Source organism: Dromaius novaehollandiae, chromosome 9 (assembly GCF_036370855.1).
Source record: "Dromaius novaehollandiae isolate bDroNov1 chromosome 9, bDroNov1.hap1, whole genome shotgun sequence".
In the NCBI taxonomy this organism is placed as follows: domain Eukaryota; kingdom Metazoa; phylum Chordata; class Aves; order Casuariiformes; family Dromaiidae; genus Dromaius; species Dromaius novaehollandiae.
Genome location: NC_088106.1, coordinates 11497287 through 11510109, shown reverse-complemented (window position 1 = coordinate 11510109; position 12823 = coordinate 11497287). Strand labels below are relative to the sequence as shown.

At 40.2% G+C, this 12823-nt stretch overlaps 1 long non-coding RNA gene across 2 annotated transcripts; it reads right to left on the bottom strand.

Moving 5' to 3' along the window:
- Positions 1 to 3095: 3095 nt before the first annotated feature.
- Positions 3096 to 12435, bottom strand: LOC135329159 (uncharacterized). Of its 2 annotated transcripts, XR_010390469.1 has the most exons (4): positions 11975 to 12435; positions 9898 to 9962; positions 5361 to 5583; positions 3096 to 4514 (listed from the first exon to the last, which is right to left on the bottom strand). It is a non-coding gene; the product is annotated as an uncharacterized LOC135329159 (long non-coding RNA). The 2 variants fall into 2 exon arrangements; XR_010390470.1 differs by lacking the exon at positions 9898 to 9962 and having other exon boundaries at positions 11975 to 12432.
- Between the last annotated feature and the right edge of the window lie 388 nt (positions 12436 to 12823).

The following is a 12823-nucleotide window of genomic DNA, read 5'->3' as shown; positions in this document are numbered from 1 at the left end:
CTTGGGAACAGAAAGCGGGGAGAATTAAGGGTGAAATTGGCATTTGGTAAGATGTGAGAACCCATTTCTTTCTTTGTTTTCCTAAGTCTTTCAGCCAGTAAGATAATTGCTCCCAATTTAGGAATCACAACTCTGAAGATAAAATGGCTACCAAATTGGAAATGACAACCCTGCACAGCTACTGTTGTATAGACAGAACTGTCCCAAATCTGGTGCTCAGATTCCTCAAATATTCTTACAAAACGTTGGAGATCTATATTTTCAATTCAGCAACCAGCTACTCACATACCAACTGTAATTTCACTGTGTTTACAGGACTATATTAGAATAATTCAGCTTCCACAATTTTAATGAAGCTTGAAGAGAAGTTGGTTTGGTAAAATGTAATGAATAATACAATACTTCTACTGCATTCTAAAATAAGAGGAAGGTTGCTTTAAGGAGGAAGCAGTGAAGGTTTTCCTAACTGGGTAAGGCATATTGCTATAATGAATACTAATATTACTGCTGTTACTGAACTGCTTTCAATCTGCAGCTCAGTGAAAACCCAAACTTAAGCTTCAAAGAAGTAACACCTATCAGTATAGAGTAACAGCGATCATGGAAATATGACAGTGATTCTTTCCCTTCTGCCATGAATACTGATACTGCTAATCCCCGAGTTGAAGACCAGGCACTAAACTGCTGGTCTCACACAGCAGCAAACTGCTTACCTTGCTATTTCAGTTCAAAGTGACTCCCAGAGAATCAGAACTCCCCCCAGAGTCCAGATTCATGCTGAAGTAGTATATCTGCCTTAAAACTGAAGAGCTTGAACCCAAAACATTTTTAATGAGAAGTCACTATAAGAATTCAGTGAATGATTCACTGGTCTACTTACTACAGAAACCCTAATGAACCACTTGGCTTCAAATGGAAAAATAGTTGTGTGTGAGCAAAAAACAAGGGAACGAACAAACAAAACTGATAAAGGCAGGGAACAAATGAGGGTGCACCTTTTATCCAGGGAGGATATTTTTAACCGAAGCTTAGATTATTATTAAAAAAAAAAAAAAAAGAAAAAACCCAAACAACAATCGGGTAGGTAAGAATAGGCTACTGTTGATTTCAATAAGGAATATAATGCTTAACAACAGAACAGTTGGAGCCATCACACATTGAAACAATGAGTACGACCAATGTGCCCCAATACTATAGCTCAGTAACTTTAAATGTCCACCAGACGCATGTAAAGAAATTTTAATGACAAAGGAACATTTTTCTATTTCTTATTCTAACCCTTAGGCAGTTCAGCAGAAATTAATCTCTTGCCATTCATTCTAATAGAAAAAAAGATTATTCAGATAAAATATCACAGAGAAGTAAATCTATTATAGCTGAATTCACTTCATTTACACATGACAGCTGTTCCATTTGCTGCATATTAACTAAAATAGTAGGAATGCTCACAAAAAAAAAGAAGAAAAAGATATCAAGTGCTAAAATGAGACATACCTGCATTTCCCAGGAATCAATCAAGTATTGACAACATGCTTTGAAGAAAAAGTCAGTTCCAGAAGGTGTCTATGAGAACTCAGACTGGTCGCTTAAAAACTCTTGTGACTGCTAAACTAAAAAAATCTTGTTTGAGTACAGAGGCCTGATTTTAAATTGTGCTGAGCAGCCAGTGTTCCCATTAACTTTAAATAGCATTGTGGGTGCCAGCACTTTCGAAAACCAAGCCTTGGAGCACTGAGTCAAAGCCTATGGTGTAAAAAAAAAAGTTACTTGGAAGAGGCAGAGCTGTACACTGTGCATTGAATCACCTCCTGGGATGTAGAAAAAGGTGATGACAGGTGGCATTAACCCTCAAATTAGCTGCTATATTCTGCGATGTTTTGGGAACTGATGCAGGTCCTGGCACTAATCACAGCAACACTAGTAGCTTAACAGCATTTTCCCTTCCCCAAATACAGAAATTAGAGTGTTTTGGGCAATGTTTCGCCATACTTTCTTCTCTTGACCAATCCTGCAGATATATATATAAACCAGATTGAAGAAGCAGAAAAAACAGCATAGAACTACAAGGTTTCCTTTCTTCACAGTTCTATGCAAATGTATAGACAGATCAATATATTTAAAAACAACTCCTCTCTTTAGCTTAGCTTTAGATCAAGTCACTTTTCAACCTTAAGACATTAAAAATGTCTCAAACTTTCACTAAAGTTGATAGATGTAGACTGTTTGACACAGTCTAGCATGGTGCAGATTCAGTATGAAGGTTATAATATATCTGCAGTCCATTTTGCACACTGGATGCAGTTAATCAGCCAAGACATTTCTCTGTTAGCACTGCTCTAGCTCTTGCCATTTTCAGCGTATATACATATTACCCACTACCAACTGGAACCAATAAATGCAAATACTATACGCAAAAAAAGAGTTACCTGCAACATATGAGAATAACCTGTGAATTAGCAACAGGGATGCTTCTGCCTACCTATTTTTATCACTGCAGAATTACACTGAATGAGTCTAGGACTGCAACTAAGATTGGAAGTAGATTTGAGTTTGCATAGGGATCATCCATTCCCGCTTGGACAGCTGTTCTGTTCAGAGGAGTCTACTATATGTAGAGGAGTGAAATTCGACCAAAGTATTGACTTGGACCTCTGAAGAACCCAGACAGGTTCAATCCACAAGTTGGGAGAAGTTTTCTGAAATTCAGAGCCTAATGCTTTGTGGACCTCAATCCTAACACAGTTATTCACTCCAGCAAAATACGAACAATTGTTCAGAACAGAAGATGACTAAACACCTTGTGAAACCAATCATAACCATTAGTGTTACCAGGGCTTGCCTCAACCACAGATTAGGACCTGATCTTTACGTGCTGGCTCGGGGGACCCAGGCAAATGATGTCTTCGATGACTGAACTGGTTGTGGTGCTATACTAGGTAAAAATAATGGTCCCACAGCCTATAGATAGGCTGCAGTCAGCATTCATAAGATGAGTCTGGCTGCTAAAAAATACACTTAAACGTCCAATTCCTCATGACATATCTTTAAAATGACTTTTGATGTATTCATGATCAATATACTTGGCCCAGTGACACTCACAATTGAGAAATAACATAAATGATCTAAGCGTTATAATCTCAGAGAATGGCAATTTCTCAGGGAGAGACTGTAATGCTAACAAAAGCAAGAATCCCTAATAAACTTTTATTTATTTGCAACCTGAATTGCAGATTCCGGATCAAGATAACAGGCTGCTATAGGAAAAATTCACTCCGACTCAATCCTCAAACCACGACCTGAGGAGAAACGGTCAAACACACAATAAAGCGCAGTATAAGAAATTGTAAGGAAGGGCTGTTCTACCCAAGCACTCTCAATAATACAGTGATCAGATGGTCCGTAATATCGACATTACATAACTAAGACAATCACCATTATCACTGTATTTAGTACACCTTCTAAAAATTTCATTCTCTTCAAGGCCCCATTATGCAAACATCACAGGCGTGCTGGGTTTGCTGCACAGGGCACATGGGTTCAGCTTATCTCAGAAAGAGCTGAAATACAGAGAGAACCAGCAAGGGAAGGACAGCAAAAAGCTGCAATATGTAACAGGCAAGCTAAACAGATGTAGGAACGTCGTCAGCAGCAGCAGCAGCTTTTGGGATGACCACTTTGCAGATAATTCTGCAAAGATCACAGACAGTCTTACTCTACAAAGCTCACCCCATTTACAGGATTGCTCCTAAAGCAAGTCTGATGTCAGTTCTATATTTATAAGAACAAGTATGAGTATTCTTGAGTATCTAATATTTACCTTTCGGTTATTTGTTACACATTTTCACACAAAATGCATCCACTTTAAAGCACATCCAAAGATCAATTTATCATAATAATCTTGCTGTAAATATAGTTATCACATTTAGAAGTTTCACAGTACTACACAGCTGAATGCAACAACTGATACATTCTAATACAGACAGAATGCATCTACTCAGGATTACACTGAAAATTTTTAGCATGACTTTTTCTTCTTATCTACCTATTTAGTTTTTCACAGCTGTCTTTACCCAGCAGAACAATATTAATGCCAAAGTAGTGTCAAAAAGCAGCTATCTTGAAGCAGCAGTGGCTATTTTCTAAATGATAAAGTTGCTCTTCTTCTCCTTCCTTCCTTTGCAGTATTTCCTTCTGAAAGCATGGCAGTGTGCTTGCTTGCTCATCACTCTTGCTACTCTAAACAACCGATAGCTTTGTTCTTCTGCACCAGCAGTTCTGCTCATGAACACTGAAACTGGATTTCCTTTTTTAGACAGCAAGGACACAGACTTTCTTCCTCTTCTCCCTCCCCTTGCCTCCCCTCCCTTCCCCCTCCTACAGTCTTTGCTGTGCCCTCATCTTACCTTCAACAGCAGAAGAAATCCATGCTGCAGTTTTTCGTCGGCAGCAGCTCTATGGCAACAGCAGCTCTGAGCCAGCAGTCCTTTACAGCTCTCAATTTTTTTTCTTCCATTCTGCATGAAGATATATGGTTTGTTAGCCCAGTAAACTAACAAAGACAATTCTGATGTGATTTCAGAAGAAAATGTGCTCCTGGGGATACAAAGTTGTATTCCCAGAAGAGCTGAATATTAGCAATGCAAATGAATAGCAGTAAAGCACATCAGAAAATTCCTCTCATGTAATGAAGATAAGCTATATAAAATCATCTTTGTGATACTGAGCTTTGATGGCCAGCAATATGAAAAAAGAAAATGCTGAGCTTAAGATATACAAAACATCACATCCAAATGAGGTCCTGAAAGCTGTAAATATTTCATCATGTAAATATTTCGTCATTTTTTCACTGAGTCTTTATTCAATAGACTCAGGTCTATTGAATAGGGTGAAATGGGTGGTTTGTTTAATTCCTGCCGAAATTGAAGGAGAAATCCTGTAGTCTTGCCATCCATGGAAAATGTGTATGAGTACATTTGGAAATGATAATACAAGCTATGAAGCACAAAAAAGCGAGCAAAGAAAAAACACCAGTAAGTGGGTCGCTCCTGAATATCCATAGTATCACCTTGCTTGGAAATGAGGATTTCCCCAACTTTTCTACTTTTAAATTAATCAGAAGAATGGGCTATGAATAAATGCAGAATACAATAGCAAATAACTGCATAAGATTCAAAAATGTATTATCAGAAACTCTTAAATAAAACTAGCTAGCACAAGAGAAGACTAGCTTGAATAGAGGTACATTTATTTTCTTTATTATTGATTGCAAAAAATGCCAATATATTATAAATTAATTATCCTCAACACATGCCCGAAATAAATTAATCAATATATTTCTGTAATTCAATGCTAATTCTCACTTCTGGCTCCTGCTGTGTAATCAGCAAAGGTTTCTGGTTACCGCCAATTGCTGTGACATGATGTGTTAAAGTGCACGCCCTGGATTAGCACCAGCAATGCCACATTTACTTCTGGCTAAAATAATGCAATCGCCTGCATCCTGTCAGTGCTTGCATTAGTGGTTGTCTCTCCTTGGCATCAATGGACTCCGGGAAAATCTGGGCAGATATTCCTGGGTGCAACCTGAAAGGAAAAGAATGGATTTCCTATCTTGCACCTTATATATTCATTTTTGTCTCATCTGGTCTTAGACATTCAGCATATAAAATAACATATAATGGCATTCTGGGATGGCGTAGAGCACAAAGCATTGGGAAGAAGGACTGGCTTAGAGAGGCCCTCTAAAAGGAAAACCAAACTACAAAGAGCAGAGCAGAAAAGTTACAACGTAACTCCTTGGCAGCCCACTTGGCAGCTTTAACTTCACCAGTAGGCATTTCAGACCCAACCATGACACCAACGTAAAGAGAAAAGCCTTAAATATTATTTTTCATCCCCCCCCCAAAAAAAAAAAATCAAAAAAGAAATCATTGATTAAACAGGTCCCAGTGTTTACCTTGATTAACCTTTTAACATTTACCCAGGTAGCGCCTCAGCTCCCCACGCAGCACCGATCGCTGTAGCCTGGAGCGCTGCGTGCACGGCTGTCAGTCCCAGCCTTGAACAGTTTAGAGTCTAGGAGATCCTGCTAGAGCAGGAGATCATAATTCCTGTTTTGACAGGCAGGTGACACTAGGGCACAAAAACTCAAACCACTATCTACAGTCTCATACTGAGCCAGTACCGTGACAGAAACAAAACTCGGAGAGTCTGAACTACAGCTGCCTGCATAAGTGACCAGATTCCACTGTTTTATAAAACTCAAGCTCAACAGAAAACTTCCATTTTGCAGAAACTAAGGTTTACCTTGAGGCAATACCTCTGTCTACACAGTTCACTTTATTAATGACAAAGTATTTACCTTTACTGATAACATTTACATGTTAGAATAAGCTCTATAAACTGCAAAATGCTCTGTTTTGGAGGTTAAAATAGTCTGCTAAAAAAGGAGACAGAGACTTCAGTCAAATTTGCTCACATAGAGGGCTGGGCATGGAGAGAAAAGGTCTTCTGGTAAAGAACAATTTCTGTGATATCTTAATCTTGCTGTTTAGAGAAGTACTCGTTTTAAATATTGTGACAATAAAAGCCTGGCAAGACACTCGAACCTAAGCTTTCTGTGCAATCCTATATCAGTTGATAAAACTTAGCCACTTTGTTGTCACTAATCTGAGATGGGCCCTCATAACTCATACTACTGTACATGAATTCTGAAAAGCACACAGTGCCTGGTTTCATACTTAAAAAAAACAATTTGGATGGGAAAGGACAGAGTCAGATGACTTGGTCTCATAAGCCAGGATACAGAGTGTAAGAATACCTATCAGGGTAGGCATATCTACAATAAACACTAGAGATTTTCATTTTACCATAGCCCTGATCCTGTGAACATACCTGTATCAAAGCAAAGAATTATTTTGTCTCTTTGGTGTTTTCATCTTGATTTGGTTCACATGCATTAGTTCCCCCTCATAAAAACCTAAACAACACTCATCTCTTTTATCAATGAGGAAAGGTTCTTGAAAATAAATACGGAGAATAGGTCAGCCTACGGCAGCTGTCCCAGAAATGAAGCGACTGAAATCAGCACAGCAATTAAAAATCTCAAGTATCATCAGTGGATTCCAAATTGAAAAATCATGAGAATAAATAAATTACATCAATGGTTAACCAATACCAGAAGGAAAAACATGTCAATGACTTTATTTTTTCAAAAGAATGCATATGCTCAAATTACTTTCTCAGAATTGGAAAAAAAAAAGTTTTTTGCACACTGTGTCTAACAGAAATACATGACATACAGCATTTCAGGGTAGTGTAGAAGTCTCCCAATTGACTTGAAAATTAAATGCAACTACAGTACTCTTTCAGGATGTTATCAGCAGCTGCCACCTGCTTAATCTCTCTAGTTTTCTTTACTCTTGCAATAGAAAGAACAAACTCTGCCCTGAAAGTATGCATACAACTTCTATCAAAGACTTTCTAAGCCTCCTCCCGTTACAGATCTCAACGTTTTTCAAACATTTGCCCACACATAACCTCTGAGGCAAACACTATTACCCCCTACTTTACAGAGAATACTGAGGTGCAGACAAAGTTTTGATTTTATTCCAATAAAAATCAATGACACGAGTCCAATCAGTATCATCTGTGCAGCTTTGGTGCTAAAATTACATGACTGTGGTCACACTGGAAGTCTGTCACAGAGAACAGAGCTAAGCTGACTCCGTGCCCTGGGCCCAACTACAGACCTTAGTAACTGTAAGAATATAACCTCTCAGACAAGGAGGATATTCAAGACTTTAAACTATCATCATTGACTTTTATAGCATGCAGAGGATTGAATGTCTAACTACAGAAAACCATAGAAAGAAAAATATTTTTCTATTTCAAGTATTTAGGTTGGGATTTTACTGTGTCAACATTCTTCCTATTACCTGAATAGTTACTAAAATCATAAGACCACCATAAATCATCCCCTTTCATAGGTTTCTTATTTAGTACTTGTCTGAAGAATTAACAGTAGTTTACACACTTCCTTAATGAAAGGAAATATTCATTTTCTAACTTAATATTACTTTTTTTTATTAGCAGCCCAACCTAACGCTGACTGAAGTAAACAGGAAATTTCTCATGAGTTCAAAGAGCATTGGATCAAATGATACCTATCTACTTTGAACATAAGAAATATTTAACTTTCCTTAGTTTTCTAAATTTTTGACTCTCTGGGATGTAGCAGAGAATGCCAGGTTCCACTAAGCAACAAAATTATGCAAAACTGAAGCAAGAAGACTCCTTGGAGACTTGTGCTCAGACGCTAGTAGGGCATACAGGAGCACAAGCCACAGACCACCAGGCATACATTTCAAACCAGCCAGCCAGCTGGCAGGCAAAAGGCCTGTCCAACCTATGTCCTTCACAGAAGTCTGAACAGCTTGACTAGATTGGGCATGCGGGACAATTAAATTAACTAAAGTGGCCTAAATCCCACTGGCTTTCCATAGTGCTTGGCTCCTAAATCATTTAAGCATTTTTGAAAATGTTTCGTATTGGCCTAAAGCACAACTATTCAGTGAGACAAAACTTCTACCAAGGAGAAAAAATTCCTTGTCTGGAGGTAGTTTCATTCACTTGATGAGAACATAATTGAGATTTTACAACACAAACAAGTTTGATTACAGTTACAAAGAATAGAAACATCTTTCAGCTCATAACAGAGCTGTAAAATAACTTTGAAAAAGGACGACAAAACAAACCCAGCAGCCTGATGTACTAAAATCATCATAGTGTGGATTTTAAATTACACTGAGATACTAAAGAATACAAAGCAAGCCTTTCTCAATGTATTAAAGTCACTGCATCTTACAAATTACTATTATTTAGTTTGTTTACATTGTAATTTCAGAAGAATGACAAAAAAGCTTAAGTTAGCAGATAATGAAACCTTGTGACTGTATTTAAATAACAAGCATGAGTCTCTTGGAATTCAGACTTTTTTTCTCCTGGAGATTTTCCAGAATCCTTTGCTAATCACTCCTGTATCTGAGGAAGCATGCCTTTGCTTAAGGCAGGTTCCTTTAGGAATGATGAACTGAAAAACATTACCTCTTGTTAACAACACCTTAACAAGACATGTTGATCCTCAGTACGATCTACTATGAATAAACTCAGACCGTCTACAATTATTTCTCTGCCTTGATAGTTGTGGCAATCAAAAAATGGGTGGTATGTACACTAACATAGGACTTGCAAATGTAGGAGAGGAACTCAGGATCTTTCAGGTTTCCAGTGAAGTACATGATGGTTTCACTGTATATTTAATTCATGGTATAAGTTTTCCGAAATGAGATTTCTGAAATTTTCTGATGTAAACAGTAACATCGCCTTTGCCAGAATACTGATGAGCAGGGACTGCTCATCTTGAGCACAGTTTTGGGAGGCGTCAGCTCCTACCACTTTCTTTAGATACATAGCTCCTACCACTTTCTTTAGATACATCATTATTTACTTCAATTTGTGTGAACAATGACTGGAAACCCAGCTGCTAAACCAGCTAGTCCCATCTGCTATCCTGTGTTAATAAGTGTATAACTATGTTCACTCTCACTAAAGGTCTCATGAGTCACCAGGACTGTCTTTTGTAGAGACATCCACTGAAGTATACAGTGTGCACATATAATTGTGGCCATGGATCCTAACACGGGTAGCAGAGACAAAACTTTTATTTAGTATCTTTTTGATATCTCTTCTGCCTGATGATAACATGAACCCAGTCCTTGGGCAGCAAGTTTTCAGTTGAAACCGCTCTAGAAAGTTTCCTAAGATTTAAAGCTAGGAGGATATAACAAATGCCTGTATCAATCCAAGACGCTGTGACAAAATGCAACTTTTTGATACCTTTCAGTGTGATGCTTCATGCTTATAATGCACACAGTCCCAGGCAGACCATGGCTACCTCCAGTCTGTAAGAATACACAAGCTAGATGAGAGATCAAAAATAAAATGTCTGTTTAACCTACTATAACCAAAGAGATATTTCTCAAATACTGTGTTCATGGACAAGGTTTTAAGAACACAAAATGTCCCCAAATTTTTCTCTAGTATAGTTACGGTCATTACCAGGATGACAATCCTGGATTTTTGCTATAGTGTATCACATAAACAGAGGACTGATTCAGCATTTCCAACCCTTTGCTTATCTAAAGGTAATGAACTCAAATGCTTTCCTCTTTTAATTTGGTGAAATAAGTCAATGACTTTCACTGGAGGAAAGACTGGATTCCTTTCCTCGTATCTCTTGATGTGGAACATCCACGTGAGTTTCTTTAACATGGGAACTGATGATTTGCTTTTTAAAACCTAATTTCATAGTTCCAGTCATACAACACTTTAGGCAAGCAGAGACATCTGACTAAAGACCATCTGACTCTATAACAGTGGATTAAAATGATGATGAGCCAGAGCAAATAATATGGCCAAAGGCATCTTGCCTCATCAAATTTGCCAAACTCTGCAACAACCATATGTGACAGGAGATACCAAAACACCCACAGATTTTCCTGTATATTCAAATCGCAAATGAACAAAAACCTCCGAGACATCTGAACGTTTCAAATTGCTCTGTAAAGGCAAGGGATCACGAGTTCTGGAGGACAGGTAGCGTTGTTTGGTTCTATACTCGCCTAATGTCTGAATAGAAATCCTGAGAGCTGACTGAGGGACTCCCAGATGCTACTACCAGAATAGTAAATAACAAAAATAACCTAAAAAAAAATCCTGCCTTGATTGAAGTTAAGAGTCAAAAAACATTTTCTGACTTTTTTTTGGAACAGGATGAAGTTTGGAGATCACAGCTGGGGTCAACTGGAGTAAAACGAGACTTGTAGCAAGTTAGAGCAATAGCAACACAGTTATCCTATAATTAGTCTTAAAGAAAACCGTTAATAATTTTGCTATTTAAAAGCTACTTTTGTCAAAATACAACTTTCAAAGTGGTTTGAATACAGAGGTAATTTCTGCAGTACAGGGAAAAAAAGCCTAGACACCTAATTCTGAGATAAGAATATTTTTTTCAAAAATACATTTAAAGTATGCCGAAAATGATGGCTTACCTTCCTGAACTTTTCACATGCCAAGAAATCTTTTCCACTTAGGTGTGCAGATATACTAAGGCCTAACTGCAATACTTAAATAAAATGTATACACATTCTATGCTTTCTTAATAAGCATTCATAATTCTTAATTCAAAAATAAATATTGAGTAGTAGTATTTCTTCCATCTGGAGCCACTGTCATTTTTAATTGGAAATCTAACTGTGCCTGCCCTAACTTGTGTTGAGGTTCACTCTTCAGCCCACCCTGTTTCTTTTACAACCTGACGTTTATGGCTCCACGTAAATTGCTATCATCCATTTAAAAGGACCCTAGTTATCGCTGTGGGGGCTCCCTAAATTACAAATACAAGCAAGACACATCCTCAGTATTTTCCACCAAACGTGGACAAAAACTTGGGAGCGTTACGGTAGATCAATAGAAGAGCTATGCTTGTATCATTCAGTTTGAATGTGGATAAATCCTGTGTTATTTCTACAGATAATATTGCCCCAGCAGATGCTGCCATAGGAAGAGCTCAAAGATTCTCTTTACGGATGTTCTAGATTATTCCTAAAAGGTCGGGTTTTTCAAGCATTGACTCCATTTGCTCATATAGAATCACTATGGAAACAACTTCAAACGTGACACGCACAAGCCCATCAAAATGAGGAGAAACAGTGCTTATGATTTAAATTATTTCCCTACTTAAGAAATACTGTCGAATGGTTAAAAACCCAAGAAGTGTATTGGGAGGACGAGCAATTTTTTTCTAAATCAGCAGGAAAGCCACAAGCGTGGCCACTAGCCGTGTCACGGATTCAGGCTGCACAGTAACGTTTTCCTTACGGCACAGTTGTGCTCGGCTTTAGACTACACTAACCTTTAAATGAGTCTTGACAGTTTTTCACGGCTGCGCTACGAGCTGCAGCCCACCACCGCGCCGTGTTTTGAGGAGCACCCTGCCTCGCTCGCACGGCTGCTCCCCAAATAGGCCTTCAGCCGACTGGAAATTTTCCACTTTTAACGCCCCAGAACCAGCCGCATGATTCAGGCAGCTGCCGCCTCGCAGCCGGCCGGATGAAGCACCGCCGCCTGCGCCCCCCCTGCCCACACGCGAGCCGCCCCGGCTCTGCCTGCTCACGCCGCAGGCGGCCCTGACGCGGGACCGCGGCGTCCCCATGGGCCGGGCCGCGGCGGCAGGGAGCCGCGGGGGCTCCCACCCTGCCGCCCCCGGCGCCACCATGTTCCCTCCCGTCACCTCGCGGCCTCCCGCCGCCCCCACCCGGAATGCGGGGGAGGGGGGAGGCTGCGGCCCGCGCTTGACTCCACCGCGGGGGGGGGGGGGAAGGGGGCGACCCGCGGCCCAGCTCTACCGCCCCGAGGAAGCCGGGCGCCCACGTCAGCCCCGGGCTCGGAGACGGTAACATTGCGGGGCAGCCACAGCCGCGCCAGCGCCCACCTGCCCCGCTCCCTCCTGCCCCGCGCCCCCCCTTCCCGCCCCCGGCGCGCTCCCCCCACCCGCGCGCTGCAGCAGGGGCCGGCTGGGAAACCCCGTGCGCAGGGGCCGGGGGGGGGGGGGGGGGCCGGAGCGGGAGGAAGGAGCGAGCGCAGTCACTCCGTCAATGCTGCAATATCCTTCCGCGATGAAAAGTAGTTCCAGGCTCTGGCTTACCTTTTGGCCCCGAAAGGCTTAGGAGCCCTCTGTAGAGTATCTCAACAAGCGCGGCGG